The sequence below is a fragment of the Antechinus flavipes genome, chromosome 1, assembly GCF_016432865.1.
Source record: "Antechinus flavipes isolate AdamAnt ecotype Samford, QLD, Australia chromosome 1, AdamAnt_v2, whole genome shotgun sequence".
NCBI lineage: Eukaryota > Metazoa > Chordata > Mammalia > Dasyuromorphia > Dasyuridae > Antechinus > Antechinus flavipes.
This window is the reverse complement of record NC_067398.1, coordinates 58661711-58679612: the sequence shown is the minus strand read 5'-3', so window position 1 is coordinate 58679612 and position 17902 is coordinate 58661711. Positions and strand designations below refer to the sequence as shown.

The following is a 17902-nucleotide window of genomic DNA, read 5'->3' as shown; positions in this document are numbered from 1 at the left end:
CCATCTTGGCCTTAGTTTTTTTTTTTTTTTTTTTTAAGGGTTTATCTTGGAGACAAGTTTATTTAATTTTTTTACATAGCTTTTTATTTACATGATATATGCATGGGTAACTTTTCAGCATTGACAATTGCAAAACCTTTTTTCCAATTTTTTCCTCTCCTTCCCCCACCTCCTCCCCCAGATGGCAGATAGTCCAATACATGGTAAATATTTTAAAGTATATGTTAAATACAATATATGTATACATATCCATACAGTTATTTTGCTGCACAAGAAGAATTGGACTTTGAAATAATGTATAATTAACTTGTGAAGGAAATCAAAATTGCAAGCGGACAAAAACAGGATTGGAAATGTTATGTAGTGGGTCACTCTCATTTCCCAGACTTTTTTCACTAGGTATAGCTGGTTCTATTCATTATTGAACAAATGGAACTGATTTGGTTCATCTTATTGTTGAAGAGAGCCATGTCCATCAGAATTGATCATCATATAATATTGTTGTTGAAATGTATAATGTTCTCCTGGTCCTGCTCATTTCACTTATCATCAGTTCATGTAAGTCTCTCCAGGCCTTTCTGAAATCATCCTGCTAGTCATTTCTTACAGAACAATAATATTCCATAACATTCATATACCACAATTTACTCAGCCATTTTCTAGTTGATGGGCATCCATTCAGTTTCTAGTTTTTGTTGGCCTTACCTTTTCATGACTCTCCTGGAAGAGCGTCCCTCTTCTCTCTTTTGCATTTATAAAGCATATCAATTCTTTGGTCTGTAATATAGAGTTGGCATTTAATTATCTGCTGTTCTGACTTAGAAATTTCAGGTATATACAAAGGGCTGCTCCTGTCTTTCCATGCTAGATCTTTGGCCCATCTAGGGAGATATCTAAAAACTAAATTAAACTTAATAGACTCTGTATTTACAAATGTAAAAGAAATTTTAAAAGTTGCAGAAAACAGAATGAGTTTAGGAAAGCTTATCCACAAGTAAGTTAGAGGTGGCCTACTGTAATTGCCTAAAATATCCTCTACATTGCTTGAATTATTTAATTTCATTTAATTTCTGCTTTGTTGTTTGCTGAGGTGGGAACTGGGAGGAAGACTCAGAGAATGTTCAGGTGTAGATTTATTCAGGATAACAATCATCTGCTTTAAAAAAAAAAAAAGTGAACATTTCTAGAATGGTGGGTATTTTTAGATCAGTCTCATATTAGAATACATTAGTTCAATCAGTTTGTTTTTCCTGTAATATGAAGATGACAACAATTACACTAAGGGACTAGGAGTTTCCTAAAGATGGGGAAAGGAGCCTATAGTACTCTGGAAAGTAGGACAGATTTAGGAGAGATGCCAGAGTGTGTGTTAAAAAAGATGGTGCAATCAATTGGAGAATGGCTGGGTAAATTGTGGTATATGAATGTTATGGAATATTATTGTTCTGTAAGAAATGACCAGCAGGATGAATACAGAGTGGACTGACGAGACTTACATGAACTGATGCTAAGTGAAATGAGCAGAACCAGGAGATCATTATACACTTCGACAACGATATTGTATGAGGACATAATTTGATGGAAGTGGATTTCTTTGACAAAGAGACCTGAGTTTCAATTGATAAATGACGGACAAAAGCAGCTACACCCAAAGAAAGAACACTGGGAAACGAATGTGAACTATCTGAAAAAAGTGAACATCTGAACTATCTGAACTGCCAGGAAAGTGGCAGTGCTTTAGACAAAGTTGGCCTATCTCAAAATTTTACCGTTTCCAAGAGAAGAAGCTTAGAACTGGAAGAGACTTTAAAGGCCATCTAATCCAATCACCTAATTTTGTAAACACTTAAATCCCATAACAGGATAACAACTTCAAAAACCTGCCACCATACAACCCTGATGAACTTACAGTGGAATAAGGAAAAGACAATTCAACGTGGATTTGAGAGACCCTGGTCCAAACCCTACCTCAAATAATTCCTAAATGTGTGACCCTGGGTGACTATCATAGTTAACAGAGCAAAAGTCTTGGAGTCAGAAAACCTAGAATCACATAGGCCTCAGATACATATGAGTGACCTACCTACTTTTCTGCTCATACATCTCTTTATTTTTTATATCACTAATAGATTTCACTGTGTATATACTCACAATAAGATCTTTCTTTTGGGAGATTGTTAAGTTCCATGATTGGGAGCTCTGTAGGATCACCAGAAGAATTAATTTATATTTAAAAGATGGGCAAGTGACAACTTCCCAGAAACTCAGTTTCCCCATTATGAAATGAGAATGATAATTAATAATAATAATAATAATAATATCTACTTGCCCTAGGATGCTATTGTGAGGAAATCTTAGAGTGCTCTTATTTGATAATGATTCCCTAACTCCATTCCTTTTGAAGCATAAACAGGAACAGTCTGGATAAAGTTCTGACCTCAGGGGAAAGATTCTTTCTCCCTTACTCCCACATAACTTGGGTCTTGCAGGAGATCTAGACTCAGAAAAGGCAGAAACTCTAGTAAAAAGCTGTAAGCTCTGCCCACCGATTCCTTTCTTTCCCTCCCCAGTTCCTTTGCCCACAACCCTTTCCCTCCAGATAGAGTGAAAGGGTTCATTTCGCTCCCCTGATCTTTGCAACACTATCTCACACTCTCCCTACCATGTGTTTCTATACTACTGCCAAGATGTACTATCTTCTATCCAGTATAAATGTTCTGCTCTCACTCTCTCCCACTTTCTAAGCTAATTGCTCAGCTTTGTTCTCTATGCAGGCAACATCTCTCCTCCCCCAACTCTGCCTGTTGAAATCCTATCTATCCTCCCAACCCTACTCCAATGCTACCTTCTCCTGACCCTGCTACTAGTCAGGAGTTGTCTTTCCTTTCCCTGACCTCACAGAACAAGTCTTCTGGACATCTTGCCTATGTTTTATATCTTTTACCATTTTGCCTTGTAATTCTTTCTGTATCTGTCCTTATCATTTTTACTAGGTTGTATACTCTGGGGAGATATTAAACATAACTTCTACCACACAGACCCATATATACAGAAACAAACACACATAGATGGAATCCAATAGTGAAAAAAAAATCCAATAGTGTGTTACACACTAGGATTTGTCCCTCATTTTCCATAATGACAGTGCAAATACAAATTTGATCTAAATGTACTTATTGACAAGTCACAATATACAGCTCTTTTTCCTCCTATATAATAAGATATAAAATCTTAAGTGTCCAACTATACTAAATGTATAAGCCTCATAACCATTTAAATTAGATCTTCACAAGTTTTAGCTAAGATACATGTAGAACACTTACTAGCAATCATTTAAATACAATGTGAAATGAATAATTTCTTTATAAAATAAAACACTTACTATTAGAACAATCCTGAAGACATTCTAGCCAACGTGAGTTTGCACATGGTAACTGATGGCTTGACAGTTTAATGTATTTAGTTCTCATCTCTAAGTAGAGCTCACAAGCTTGATTCCAACTTTCCCCTCCAATTCTCCTCTCCCATCTTCTCCCTTCTTTTGCCCACCACATACTCTGTATCTTTCCTGGACCTTGACCCCCCCATAACCCACATATGGTGGAATGAGTTGACATCCCAACAGGGTCATAGCTTTACAAGGGAAGCAGGCCACATAATTGGCCTGCCTCTGAAGCCTTAGTTAAGGCCGAGGAACAAAGAGAGCCAGAATTCTGGCCCTCTGCTTCCCAGGGCAAAGTAACTCCCTTTTCCTGCAGTTCCTGCAGAAAGTAGGGAAGCAGAGGGGGCTCAATTCCATCTGATTCAAGATCAACTCAATTTGCTTTAGTAGGAATTTGTTCCTCTCCTGCTATGGGACAACTACATGCTAGGGATATAAGAACTAAAATTTTAAAAAAATTCCCACCTTCAAGGAGCTTACAAGCTTTAAATTGTGTCTGGATGGGAACATCCAAAACTGGAAGGAATCAGGAAAAATTTTATAATATTTGAGCTAATCTTGAAAGCAGCTGGGAATTCAAAGAAACTTAGATAGGCCAGGAAGCATTCTTAGTATTCGATGTAAAGGTCCAGAGATAATACAATGATCATATGTGATTGCAGAGGATAAATGATGAAACACTCTCTTATTGTATTACAGAAGAGTGATGAATTTAATGTACGTGTATTTTTGTGTACAGCCATTTGAGGAATTTGTTTTGCTTGACTATGAATATCTGCATCAAATGTAGTCAAAAAGCATTTATTAAACTCCTACTATCTGCTAAGCACTGTGCTAAGTGTCAAGGGTACAAAGAAGGGAAAAAGATAGATAGTCCCTGCCCTCATGGAACTTAAAATCTAATGGGGGAGACAACATGCAAAAATATAAACAAGAGAGATGACAGGAGAAAATGTAGAAAATCAACAGAAGGAAAGTCATGGTATTAAATAAAACATTCAGACACGAGTCCATGTTTGAAGCAAAAATGGAGATATGGGGGTTAACAGATCTATTAGGCTGTTTCTACTTCCTTATGGGGATGAAAAAAACTGTTTCATCCAGAATGCTCACTGGCTTTCAAGCCAGGGTCTATCTGTCACTTACTACAGGATGATGTTAGGCAAATAGATTAATTTGCTGGGTCTCAATTTTCATATCTGTAAAATGAAAGGTTTAACTAGTAAGTGTGAAGTAAGAGTCAACAAATGTGCTTTTTTTCTTCAGTAGGGTAAGGGATAGAAGAAAAAGAAAGTAGATTTCTGTTGATTTCTTAAAATAGAAAGGTAGAGGTAAGGTACTGGATATGAAATGTAATATGAACTTCCATTTGAGGTCACTGTATTAACAGTTTTATTTAGATGTTTTACTTTGTTACAAAATACAAAATGTCACAAAGCAAGAGTAATCTTTAAATGTTTGTAATGTAAAAAAAAAATAAAGCAAAGTGTTAAAAAAAAAAAAAAAGCAGAGGAATGATTATGAAATGTGGGATATAGGGAACCATAAGGATCCCAGTTTAGTTGGAATGCAGAGTTCCTGAAGTGGTGATAATGTGTAATCAGCCTAGAAAAAGAGGTAGGAGACAGATTGCAAAAGTATTTCATTGTAAGGCTAGGCCTTAGTACACTGCACTAGTCTTTTTCAGGCTAAAAGTTCCTCTGATGAAGAATCTGGTGACTTTATTGATCTATTCAATCACCTCAGGCTCTGTCCAGCCAGTACTTAGTAGGTTGCTTAATACTTTTTAAAACTGAAAATCAAATTAAGCTGTCCAGGCTGACTAGTGGCCCTTTGGGCCTCAGCACTTTAATTAATGACAATAATAGTATAGAAGGGATACCACATACGCGTGCTGAGAGCCAATGGATCTAAGGGACAGATCATACTATCTCAGAGTGAACAATTTCATTCAATTTTCAATTCAACAAGCATCTATTATGCACTTCCAATGCTATGAAGATACAAAGACAAAATTAATCTCTTTCTTCAAGGAAGATCTCCTAGAATGTGGAACAAAGGAAAAAAGAGAGATGAATATGATGTGTTGGAAAAACCTTATCCAAGACCAGGTTTAGCCCAGAGAGGAGGACTTTCTTCCTAATAAGTGGAATCTTTGATTCTCTATTCTAAGACTGGGTCTCCTAGTGAAGTCCTTAGATGCTGCTGTTGAATAATTGTTTTCATTTGTGTCCAACTCTTTGTGACCCCATTTAGGGTTTTCTTGGCAAAGATATTGGGCTAGTTTGCCATTTTCTTCTCCAATTCATCTTACTGAGGAGAAAACTGAAACAAACAGAAGTGATTTGCTCTGGGTCACACACCTAGTTTTAACTCATGAAGATGAGTTTTCCGGACTCCAGGCCCAGCACAGTGCCTCCAGTCTTTTTCAGCTGCACTTGGAGAAAGACAGATAGACAGACAGACAGGCAGACAGACAGAAACAGAGAGAGGAGGAGCATGGGTGAGAGAAGGCGAAACAGAAAGAAAGAAACAGACAGAAACAGAGTGCAAGAAAGAGAGGCAGAAAGAGATAGAGGCAGAAAGATGCAGGGAGACAGGCAAAGTCTGGGTGGGAAGCATCCAAAACTAGGAGGAAAGAAAAGAAACAGAGAGATAGGGGGAGACAGAGAAGAGAGAGGCAGAGAAAGGAAGAAAAGAAGAAAAACAGACAAAGTCTGGGATACAGGGAAGCCAGCTCTTCAGAGCATTTAATTACTCATAGCTACCCACACTGAAGAACATCACGTGAGATGGAGCTCTCCTCAGGGTGCTTAGAGAAGACAGAGTAGGAAAAGGGGAGGAAAGAAAAAAAAGGGTGGAGGAGCAAGCACACAATTACATAAGATTAATAGTGCTGCTTTAGTTGAGGGCAATGTGGTTAAGTGGAGGGACAGTAGGTCTTAGAGTTACAGTTCAGTTCCTTGCTCTGACCATAGTTCACATCTCCACAAACAAATAACTTCATCTCCTACTGCCTTGAAGCTACTCTCTCAAAACTGAAAGTTACAGATGAATTGCTTATCTTCCCTGCTTTAGGGAGTTCCCTCTTACTGAAATCACAGGTCAAAAGCCCAGAGAGGAGGAGGCAATTTCCAGGCCTCTAAAAAAGAATTTATTCTAAATCCTGTGAAAAATCTATATTGGATGGCTGAACAAATCCAAAAGTAAAAGAGCTCCAAGTATCATTTTGAGGATACCAAAAAACTGGGCTGGCCAGCCTTCATAAGCAAAATTTGTCTTTGTGTTCTTGTGTTTCTCCTTTCCCTCTCTCTGCTTTCCCAGTCATTCCTTTTAGGCCTGACTAACCTCACAAAGCCTTTATTGATAAGAGAAAGGGACTCTGGAAGACCAAAACTTTTCCAGTGATCAAGATTATTCTTCAACCTGAAGGCTTTGGGTTGCAAATTTAGAACCAAATTGGGAGATAAGATATATATCTATTCAGTTACTGATCTGATTCAAATCTCTAGAATACCAAAATCTTTTTTTTTTCCATTTAGATCTCTTCTATCTATGCTAGTTAGCTACTTCTCCCTTCTTGATTTATAGTTTCTTGGGATCCAGGCTATAAACAATCCTGGCTAATAAATTACTATTGTCCATAATCATTATAAACAGCCCAGTATGGCTCTCTTCCCATTAAGTAACTTCCAATCAGTTTGAGATTTGTAGAATACTTTCTTCACAATAACTTGGTAGACTTTGGGACCATAATTCAATTCTTTTCACCTTACCAAATGGGTACTAAGCACTAACTATATGTCAGACACTGGGCCAAGTGCTGGGGATGCAAAAAGAGAATGCCTGTTCCCAAGGAACTTACAATCATTCAAATGAATATATATTTTTAAAAAGCTTCATACAGAATAGACAATAATTAAAAGAAGGAAGGCACTGGAATTAAGAAGGCTTCCCACAGAAGTCTTATATGGTAACACACAGCTAATAAGAGTAGTTTTAAATATACTAATTTTTTTTTAATTTAACTTTTTGTGTGTGTGAGACATTTGGAGCTAAATGACTTGCCCCCAGCATCCATGTTAAATATTCATGTTTAATATCTGTGGCTGGATTTGAAATCAGGTCTTTCTGACTCCAGGGCTAGTTAGGTATTATGTTATTAAAGATGAAAGGGGCCTTAGAAGCAATTTAGTCCAACCCCCATCTTTTATGAAAGAGGGATTTGAAACTCAGAGAATTTGTGACTTGACCAGATTAGCAATCTAGGTTGTGACTCCAGGGTTAAGGTTTTTGAAAAACAATTAGTTTTGATTTTATTTTATTACATATATTCTGTTTCCTCTCCCACCCCCGACTCTCAGTAGTTAATGTTATTTGTCATGAAAAATAATACAGGAAGATATTCATAAAGACTTACTTATAGTGCCATCCAAAAGATAAGATTTAAAGCTGATCACACATAGATGATATGGTCAAGAATATGAAATAAAATGAGATGGAGGATTGTGTCTATCTAATGCATCTTTACCAAAGAATTTCATCTTTGTCTCTGCCCCCTCTTTTGTCTATGTAGCCCTGGACCTGAAGTCAGTAAATTTTGAGTTCATATTTGGTCTCAGATACTTACTAGCTGTGATCTTGGGCAAGTCATTTAATTTTGCCTCAGTTTCCTCAATTGTAAAATGGGAATAATCATAAGGTTGTTGTAATAATCCAAAGTTGTTGTGCAGATCAAATGAGATAATAACATAATACCTGGCACATACTTAATAAATTCTTGTTTTCTTCCTGCGTGAGAAACAAACAAATGAATGAACAAAATCTTGGGGTTAAGCTAAACCAAAAGGCTTCAAGCCCAGAGAGTTCTTTTTTTTCCCCATGAAGGACAGTTTCTAAAATGATACTGAATGAATAAAATTTATCAAGCAAGTTGCTATGAGAAATTTAAAATTTTAAATCAAATAATGACTGGAGAAAAAAACATTCAATAGTGAACAGGACAAATACTTGACTACCTTAGCTATTTCAAGAGCTTGAGTCCTGGGACTAAGAATCTGTTCTAATCTGGATATGATTTTCATTAATGGGGAAGAATTGTTTATTGGGCGGTAAATCTGATACTAGACTTTATGTAGACATATGCAGACATACTGGTTCCTGACAAGTAACCATACAGTATAGGGGAGGCTCTCTTATTGGTTTTAGAGATATTCAAAATGGCCCATCTGCCTTAACTACTTCTTGGTTTCTCTTTGCTTTAACTGGTGACATATAGATTCTGCTGTAAAGGGAAGGTCTCAAGGATTCCCCTCTCTTTCTGAGACCTTGTGATCTCTAAGAAATGGTCTTTAATTTTTAGTCAAAAACCCAAATTCTTGGATTTTGCAGCCTGTACAGCATTGATGGTCTGAAAAACAAAAAGTGATCTTTGGTAATAGCTTTTGGGAGTCCGGCCTGGTAGAAGGTCTCACCCAATAGTTCATCCACTTCTAAGCATGAATTTGGTGGGACCAACACTATATAGGAAATGAGCTGAATTAAAAGCCTTATCCTCTTCTTTACCCATCACTATTGAGTTGGAATAAAGTAGATTATGCCCCTGAGGCATTGGGGAAAATATCCTTTTGTAAAAGCCAATGGACATTAAGTGGTTAATTGAAAATCAGATCTGTCCCTAACTCCTAATATTGAAGGGATCTAGATCATAAGGATTATAACTCAGGGGAGCTGTAGCAGCCTATCTCCAAGAGAGTGGAGGCAATGGGAACTCATTCCACTTAATTCTATTAGGAGAAAAAGAAGGGTCATAGAAGAGCAGGATCTTTGTGTAGGGCGAATAGGATGATGTTAACTAATCCCAGAGAGAAAAGCAGAGCTTCCCAATGTTTGTACAGAATCTGTTTTCTCTGCCAAGAAAAGGATCTTTGCCCTGGAAATGAATGAATGAAAATGAAGAATGGGAAGCCAAAATAATACCTAAAGTTTGATGTAATAAAAAGCATGTTGGTTCTGTAATTAGAGAATCTGAGTTTTCAATGAATCAACTAATAAACTAAATGATCAAAGGATATGAACAGACAATTTTCAGTTAAAGAAATTGAAACCATTTCTAATTATATGAAAAATCACTATTGATCAGATAAATTCAAATTAAAACAACGCTGAGGTACTACTGCACACCTCTCAGATTGGCTAAGATGACAGGAAAAGATAGTAATGAATGTTGAAAGGAATGTGGGAAACCTGGAACACTAATACATTGTTGGTGGAATTGTGAATAGATCCAGCCATTCTGGAGAGCAATTTGGAACTATGCCCAAAGGGCCATCAAAGGGCGAATACCCTTTGATCCAGCAATGCCTCTACTGGGCCTGTATCCCAAAGAGATACTAAAGGAGGGGAAGGGACCCACATGTGCAAAAATGTTTGTGGTGGCCCTTTTTGTAGTGGCAAGAAACTGGAAACTGAATGGATGCCCATCAATTGGAGAATGTCTGAATAAATTGTAGTATATGAATGTTATGGAATATTATTATTCTGTAAGAAACAACAGCAGGATGATTTCAGAGAGGCCTGGGGAGACTTGCAGGAACTGATGCTAAGTGAAGTGAGTCAAACTAAGAGAACATTGTATATAGCAACAAGATTATGTGATGATCAATTGTGATAGACGTAATTTTTTTCAACAATGAGATGATTTAGGCCAATACCAATAGACTTGTGATGGAGAAAGCCATCTGTATTCAGAAAGAGTATTAATTAACTAAATGTGGTTCACAACATAGTATTTTTACTTTTGGTTGTTGTTGTTTGCTTGATTTTTTTCTTTTTTTTTTCTTTTTGATTTGATTTTTCTTGTGCAGCATGATAAATGTGTGTGTGTGTGTGTGTGTGTGTGTGTATAAATATTGCACATGTTTAATATATATTGAATTACTTGTTTGTCTAGGGATAGGGAAAAAGGAGGGAGAAAAATTTGGACTACAAGGTTTTGCAGGGGTAAATGTTGAAAACAATTTTTACATATATTTTGAAAATAAAAAAGCTATTATGAATTAATCAATAAACAAATATTAAGTGACTTGATTATAACAAATTAAACAACTCTTTATGTGACTGGGGCATATGGGTGTTCAGGAGATTAACAGTTCTAGTATGAGGATTTGCTAAGCCCTTTTCAAAGCTGCTCATTCACCTTTGGTATCCAACTCTCACCTGTGGCTCCAAGAAGCTGTAACATGTACATCAGTCACATCCTGGTAAAACCATCTTGGTAGATGAGGCAAACCAAGTTGAGAGTAACCAACAGGCCTCAAACCTATGAGTGAGTTAGGGGAATGTCTACGACAAACATATGAAGATATCCCCCAGTGGAATAGAAATGGTACAGTTCTACCTCACTTGAATTCAATTCATGGACAAGTCAAGATATCACGCCATCCTCTTTCCTTAGACCATGTGGTCCCAAAAACAACTTGCAGTTTTAATCTGTTTCCATTGTCCTTTTCAGTTCTAGGTACAAGAAGTGGAGTCCCAGACCCAGGAGATCAAGCCATGAGGATCTTGGAGCTCAAAATTTCCTTTTCAGATAGTACAGTCAACCTAGGAGTGGAGTCCTAGCAAGTCAGGTTGCCAAAGTCCTGGTATAAGGGAAGACTTCTGTATTGCAGAAATAGATTCCCAAACACACATACACACACACACACACACACACAAATATGTATATGTAAATACTATACATATACACAAATATATACTATATATAATATACACATATATAAACATACATATATATAACATATACATATAAAAACATACATATATGATATATAACATACACATATAAACATACCTATGTGTACATATATACATATACATATATATGAAATCTTTAAATGCAAATCAGAGGTGACAGGAATCCACTAGAGCTTTTAAAGCAGGGAAAGTTCTTGGGCAGACATTTACTTTAAGATTATCACTTTGGTAGTGATGTAGAAGGTTGATTGGAAAGGGGAGAAGCTTGAATCATGCCTCTGCTCTTTATTAGTGTCACTTAATCTCTCTGGCCTTTGGTGTCCAGATGAGCTTTCTAAAGTAGTACCCTGAGGTCCTTGCCAGTTCAGAATCCTTTAACCTTTATAGTAATCTATATAAATGAAAGGATTTGACCATGGAAGGAGTCTAAGAGAATAAGGGCCTGGTTTCCCATTCTAGCCCAAATACTCACCACCCTTGTAATCTTGAACAATTAATAACCTTTAAGTATCTTGGTTTTAATAACTCGGGGATTTATGTGCTATTATTATCCCCATTTTACATATGAGGTAACTGAGACAAACAGAGGTTAAGACTTGCCCAGGCTAAGTCAACTACTATATGTTTGAGTCCAGCTTTGAACTTCCTAATTCCAGACTCAGCATTTTACTGTGCCTTATGATAATGGAGGTTGTGAAATTGAAAATATTTTGGCTCTTATTTTTTAACAGTATGATTGCCTTATATTTTAACTATAAAGGTACTGTTTTGTCTATTATATTTATTTTCTTTTTAAGGAACTTATTTTTATATTTTTAAATAACAGCTTTTCATTTTTAAAATACATGCAAAGATAGTTTTCAACATTCACCCCTGTAAAACCTTGTGTTCCAAATTTTTCTCCCTCCCTCTCCCCTACCCTTTCCCCTAGACAGCAAGTAATGCAATATATGTTTAAAATGTGTAATTCTTCTATACATATTTGTTTCCACATTTATCATGCTGCACAAGAAAAATCAAATGAAAAAGAAAAAAAAGCAAGCAAACAACAACAAACAGTGAAAATACTATGTTGTGATCCACATTCAGTCCCCACAGTTCTCTCTCTGAATCAGATAGCTATCTCCATTATAAATTTAAGGAACTTATTAAAGACTATAATTTTATCACATACACACACACACACACACACACACACACACACACTCCATTATAAAATGAAAATAATAATCTTTATCCTGTCTGTCACACAGGAGTATTTTGAGGATCCAATAAAAGAATATAGGGATTGGTGCTTAGAAAATATTGGAATAAATTCTGTTCTTTTAAGCTATCATTATTATTATTACTTGTTCTGTCTTTTTTAAAAAAGAAAAAAAGCAAGGTAATTTATTTATCGTCACATCTCTAGGGAAGTATGGAATAGGTAGAAGGGGGATATAATAGGATACTTGTTTGAAAGATGGGAAAATTGAGGAAAACAAGCAAAAAAAGAATGTGAAATGGATTCTACAAATAAATGAAGATCCATGGCCTAAGCTCCTTAGCCCATGTCTTAGTGGCTTTCTCAAAGCCACTAACTGATTCATCTATTAATATAAGGTCAGCTCTATTCTCCTCTAGGCACAATTGGACTAAGAAGTGTCTACAGGACAGCTAGGTAATGAAGTGAATAAAACACCAGCCCTGAAGTCGGGAGGACCTAAGTTCAAATTTGACTTCAGAAGTCAATTTAACACTTCTTAGCTGTGTGACCTTGGGCAAGTCACTTAATCCCAAATGCCTTAGCAAAAAAAAAAAAAAAAAAGTGGTTACAGTTTCTAACTCATGTCTCAGATAGCCACCTTCACAAAGAGTCAGAATATTTTGTAGCAGATAGACAATTAGCATATATTAAGCACCTACTAATGTGTCAGGCATTGTGTTAAATGGCGGGGATGCAATAAGAGGCAAAAGATAGTCCCTCTCCTCAAAAAGTTCATATGAGGGAAACTACATGTTAACAATTATAAATGAACAAGATGGTTACAGGATAAATTGTGGATAATTAATAGAGGAAAGGCTCTATCTTTAAGGGGCAACAGGAAAGGCTTCCTGTAGAATATGAGATTTTATCTGGGACTTGAAGGAAGCCAGGAAAGCTAGGGAGAGATGAGCAGGGAGAATATTCTAGGTATAGGGGACAGGGGAAAAGCTAGTAGTCTGGTAATAGAGTGTTTTGCTGGATTTAAAGTCAGAGGTCCTAGGTTCAAATGTCCCAGTGGCCTATATTACTTTTCACCCCTCCACCCTCTTTTCCTCTCTCTTTCTTTTAAAAAATAATTATAGCTTTTTATTTTTCAAAATACATGCAAATATAATTTTCAACATTCACCCTTGCAAAACTTTGTGTTCTAAAATTTCTCCCTCTTCCTCCCTTCTCCCCTCCCCTAGACAGCTAGTGATGTAATATAAGTTAAACATATGTAATTCTTCTAAACATCTTTCCACATTTATCATGCTGCATAAGGAAAATCAGATCAAAGACCTACATGACTTCTAACAGCATCAGTTTATCTATCAAATAAGAGATTTGGATTAGATCCCCTTTTAAATCTTTTGGCATTGCTAAAATCCATAATCCTCTGGAGAACTATTGTCTGGGTTCTTTGTTCCCAAACCTTCAGAATGACTGAGAGAAGACCATGGGGAATCAGACCAATTTCCCCCTAGTCTCAAATCAGTCCTACCACTTCTAAGTCCAGAACATGATGATAATAATATAATAGTGTGAGCATTCCCCGAGGCTGGAGAAGATGCCTCAGTATTTGACATGATTTTGGTTCACTGAGTCTTCCCTTGCCCATCAGATACATGACAGTCCTCCTAGAATCAGGGCAAACCTCAGATTTCAGCAATCCTGGGCCACTTTGATTTCTCTCAGAAAATACCAAGAGTCTACAATTTTCTAAAAGAGGGAGCTTTGAGGTTTACTTTTTGGGAGAATAAAAACAGGCTTACATAAATCTCTTTGACATCTGATTCTCTACATGCTCTTGGAGAAGTGAAAACATTCACAATGAAATTCTTCCTCTTCCCTTGGTCTATTCCCAACCACCAGTTCCCTTTCTTACTGTGCCATACACTGGCCAATTACTGATGAAAGCTGGAAACCATAACTTCTGGCTTCCTAAGCCTAAATATATACAGACTTGGTCACCACTCTTCCTACCATGCTGTGTCAGTTTTCTGTTCTATATCAAAAGGAAAAAACAAAGCAAGACAAAACATTCTTTCTGACCTATAAGGAGTAAGAAGAGATATTGATTGGCCTGTGGGGCACCTCCTCTTCAGTTAACTGAACATGAATTCATTTTCCCCAGAAACCAGAAGGGGAAGTAGAATTTGAATGGATTGAGGATTTCAAAACTTGAGTGAGAATGAAACAGAAAAAAAAAATCCTACAGGCCACAGACTCAAGAGATAGAGCTTCCACAAGGGGTCTGAAGAAAACTACTTGGTTGATTAGTCAGCTCTAGATCCTGGGGGGCAATAGTTCTCCAAGTGTGATCCCTGAGACCCTTCAGAGGGGCCACAGGGTCAAATTTTTTAATAACATTTTGATTTCTAAAATTAAATATGAATAGATGAAACTATAAGATATAAAAAGGCATAGCAATAATCTAATAATAACTCACAGAAACAAAAGCACCACAAAAATTATAACAATTTTTAAGAGTGAAAAGAAGTTCTGGGACCCCATAATTTGAGAGCTGCCAGACTAAATAAAGCAAGATCCTGAGAAAAGTGCAGCACAGAATTGGCTCTGCTGCTTGACAGGTTAACCTTAGATAGGTTTGTTGGAGTAGAGAGGGAATATTTGGGCAAGGACCTCAGGGTGTATTCATTTACAGTCAAAAGATAATGCTATTGAAAATGTTCCTAGAGAAGATAGAGAGAGAAATGGGAATGAGGTATGGAATGGAAGTTTTGAGATGTAACTCTTAGAAAGCAGGTAAAGGAAAGGGACAAAGCTGAAGGGCCTGGGAGCAGAGAGGTCTAGGCATAAAATGTAACTCAGACTACTGAAATTTAAATCAACTGTCAAAAATGATAGTGAAATTAATCTGTAGGAATAAACGGTGAAAAAAATCGCAAGAGAAATGATTTTTTTTTTTTTAATGTAGAAAGGTCTAAGAATAACAGATTTCAAACTATAATACAAAGCTGTTGTCATCTAAATGATTTGGTACTAGTTTGAAAGTGGAAGGTTAAAAAAAAAAAGAGAGAAAGAAAGTGAAAGGTTGCTCGTTGGAACAGATTGAATAGACAAGCAAATAAAGATGGTATTATAGTGTTGGATAAACCCAGAGATTCCAACTACTAGGATGAGGTCTCACTATCTGACAAAAACTTTCAGGAAATTTGATAAGCAATTTAGATGTGTGTATATATATATATGTATATATATATATATACTCCAAAGGGATAAATAATTTAGACATAAAAATGTGACATTATAAGCAATTTAGAAGAGCAAGGGAAAATTGCCTTTCAGATCTATGAACAGGGAAGGATCTCAAAACCAAAACAGGAATAGAAAAGATCATGAACGAGAAAATGTATAATTTTTATTGCATAAATATTTTAAAATGCAAAAATACATCAAATGCAGCTAAAATTTGAACAAAAATAGTTAACTGGGAGGAAAAATCTTTGCAACAAGTTTCTCTAATAAAAGTCTTATTTCCAAGGTATATATAGAACTTTTTTAAATTCATAAAAATAAAAGCCATTTCCCAATTGATAAATGGTCAAAAAATATGAATATAGATGTCAAGAGAAGAAATTAGGTAATCAATAACTATGTAAAAAAAAGGAAATTAAAACAATTTTTAGCTTCTTCATATCTGTCAGATTGGCAAAGATGACTAAAAAATGACAATCGTTGGAAGGGCTGAAGAAAAACAGGCATACTAATCCAGCTATACTAGAAAGCAATTTATAACAATGTTTTAAAAGTCACTAAACTGTATATATGTGCTGTTTGATCCAGAAATATCATTATTATGGTTATATTGCATTTCAAAGAGATTTTTATAAAAAGAAGAGAGCTCATGTGTAAAAAAAATAGCAGTTTCAATTTTCTTTTTATAGTGGTAAAAAACTAGAAATCAAGGGGATAGCTGAACAGAAGATAATATAACATGCTTTCCCAGAGCTGGACCTGGAGTAGCTCCTATTAGAATTCCCAGATACCTGAGGGTTTTGTTGAATGTCTTTCTTTACTCTCATTCATTTGAGCCCCCATTTGTTGGGAGTCAGGGACTAGCAACCTAGTTCCATATAAACACTTAATACCAGTTATCTTTTTACAAAGAAATTTTTTTTTTTCAAAATTAGAGTTAAATAAAATTTTCCCCAACACATCATAAAAATCCCTGCCCTCTCCCATCTCCCTCCCCATACCATCTTGATCTCTGGAGTGGATTAGACTTATAATTTAGCTCTCATCCTACAAAGCTTTGGTCCCACCAAGATCAAAGATGGCATTTCTGCTGGATTAGTCCTCATTTCAACTTTCACTGGCATGAGTTGAGAAGGATGCTTCCAAAACCTACTCCATCCTCTTTGAGCTTTTGATGCTGGGTCGGCTGCAACATCTAGCCTGGATTCTGGCTCCTGGATTCCTGTGGCTTACTCTCCTTCCCTCAAAGATTGGAAACTCTACTCCCTGAATGGAAAAGAGCAAATAACAAAATCAAGAGGGAAATATTTCTTAGGAGCCATCTAGCTCCAGAGAAAGAAAACTTTAAGATCTTTTCCCTTACCACATAGTCTCTCATGGATCACCCAGCTCCCTCAGATGCAAATGAAGCAAAGGAAGAATCAGCCAAGACTGACTCAGGCCTCTATGAAGCACAATAATTTTAGCTACACAGCCAATGGAAAAAGGCTATTCCCAACCACGTGACCAACCCATTGGAATCAGTTACATAATTCCACATATGTTCCACAATTTCTCCACTGCATTTTCCTTACACATCATGATTCTTCCTGAAGCAATTTCCCAGCATTCCTCATAGACATCTCAGATGTAGAAATGCCATCTGAGCAAGGTAATTGTGTTTGTACATATGCCAATTTAAAATAAACCAATGATAACATAGTGAAGGCCAGAATCATTCATAAGCAAAACAACTTTGAAAATTTTCATATTGAATTTATTACATTTTATTGACTATCATATTTTAAAAGAAACCAAGCCATATTTCATAAACACTACTAGTTTAGTGTATAATCCTTTTTCTTCTACTACATATACAGAAATGCTTGTTTTATTTGAATATTTAAGTTCAGAATAAAATAAGAAACTAAGAAAATTAATATCAAATGTCAAAGAGGCTACCAGCAAATACAGAACTTTGAGTCAAAATTTTTTTGAGTCAAAAAAAAAAAAATTGGGTCTCTCTCTTCAATAGAAGCTCAGAAAGAGCTGATCTAATGAAAATTTGTAATGTAGGGTGAAGGGATTTTGGCTTCTTCTTTCCTATGCTTGGTTGTCAATTTTATTCCCTTTTTCCACTCAAGCTCCCCATTCTTAGTGGAGTTATCCAGTCCAGAGGTGTGCTGGAACCAGCTCTAATAAGCTTGTGAGAATTTATCACTTTATTGCTTTATAAACATGGCTTGAGCTCATCAGGAATGTAATAGAATATTCAG

General features: G+C 36.2%; 1 long non-coding RNA gene across 1 annotated transcript; it reads right to left on the bottom strand.

Moving 5' to 3' along the window:
- Window positions 1-15790: 15790 nt before the first annotated feature.
- Window positions 15791-17073, bottom strand: LOC127553140 (uncharacterized). Its single transcript, XR_007951684.1, has 2 exons — window positions 17011-17073; window positions 15791-16913 (listed from the first exon to the last, which is right to left on the bottom strand). It is a non-coding gene; the product is annotated as an uncharacterized LOC127553140 (long non-coding RNA).
- Between the last annotated feature and the right edge of the window lie 829 nt (window positions 17074-17902).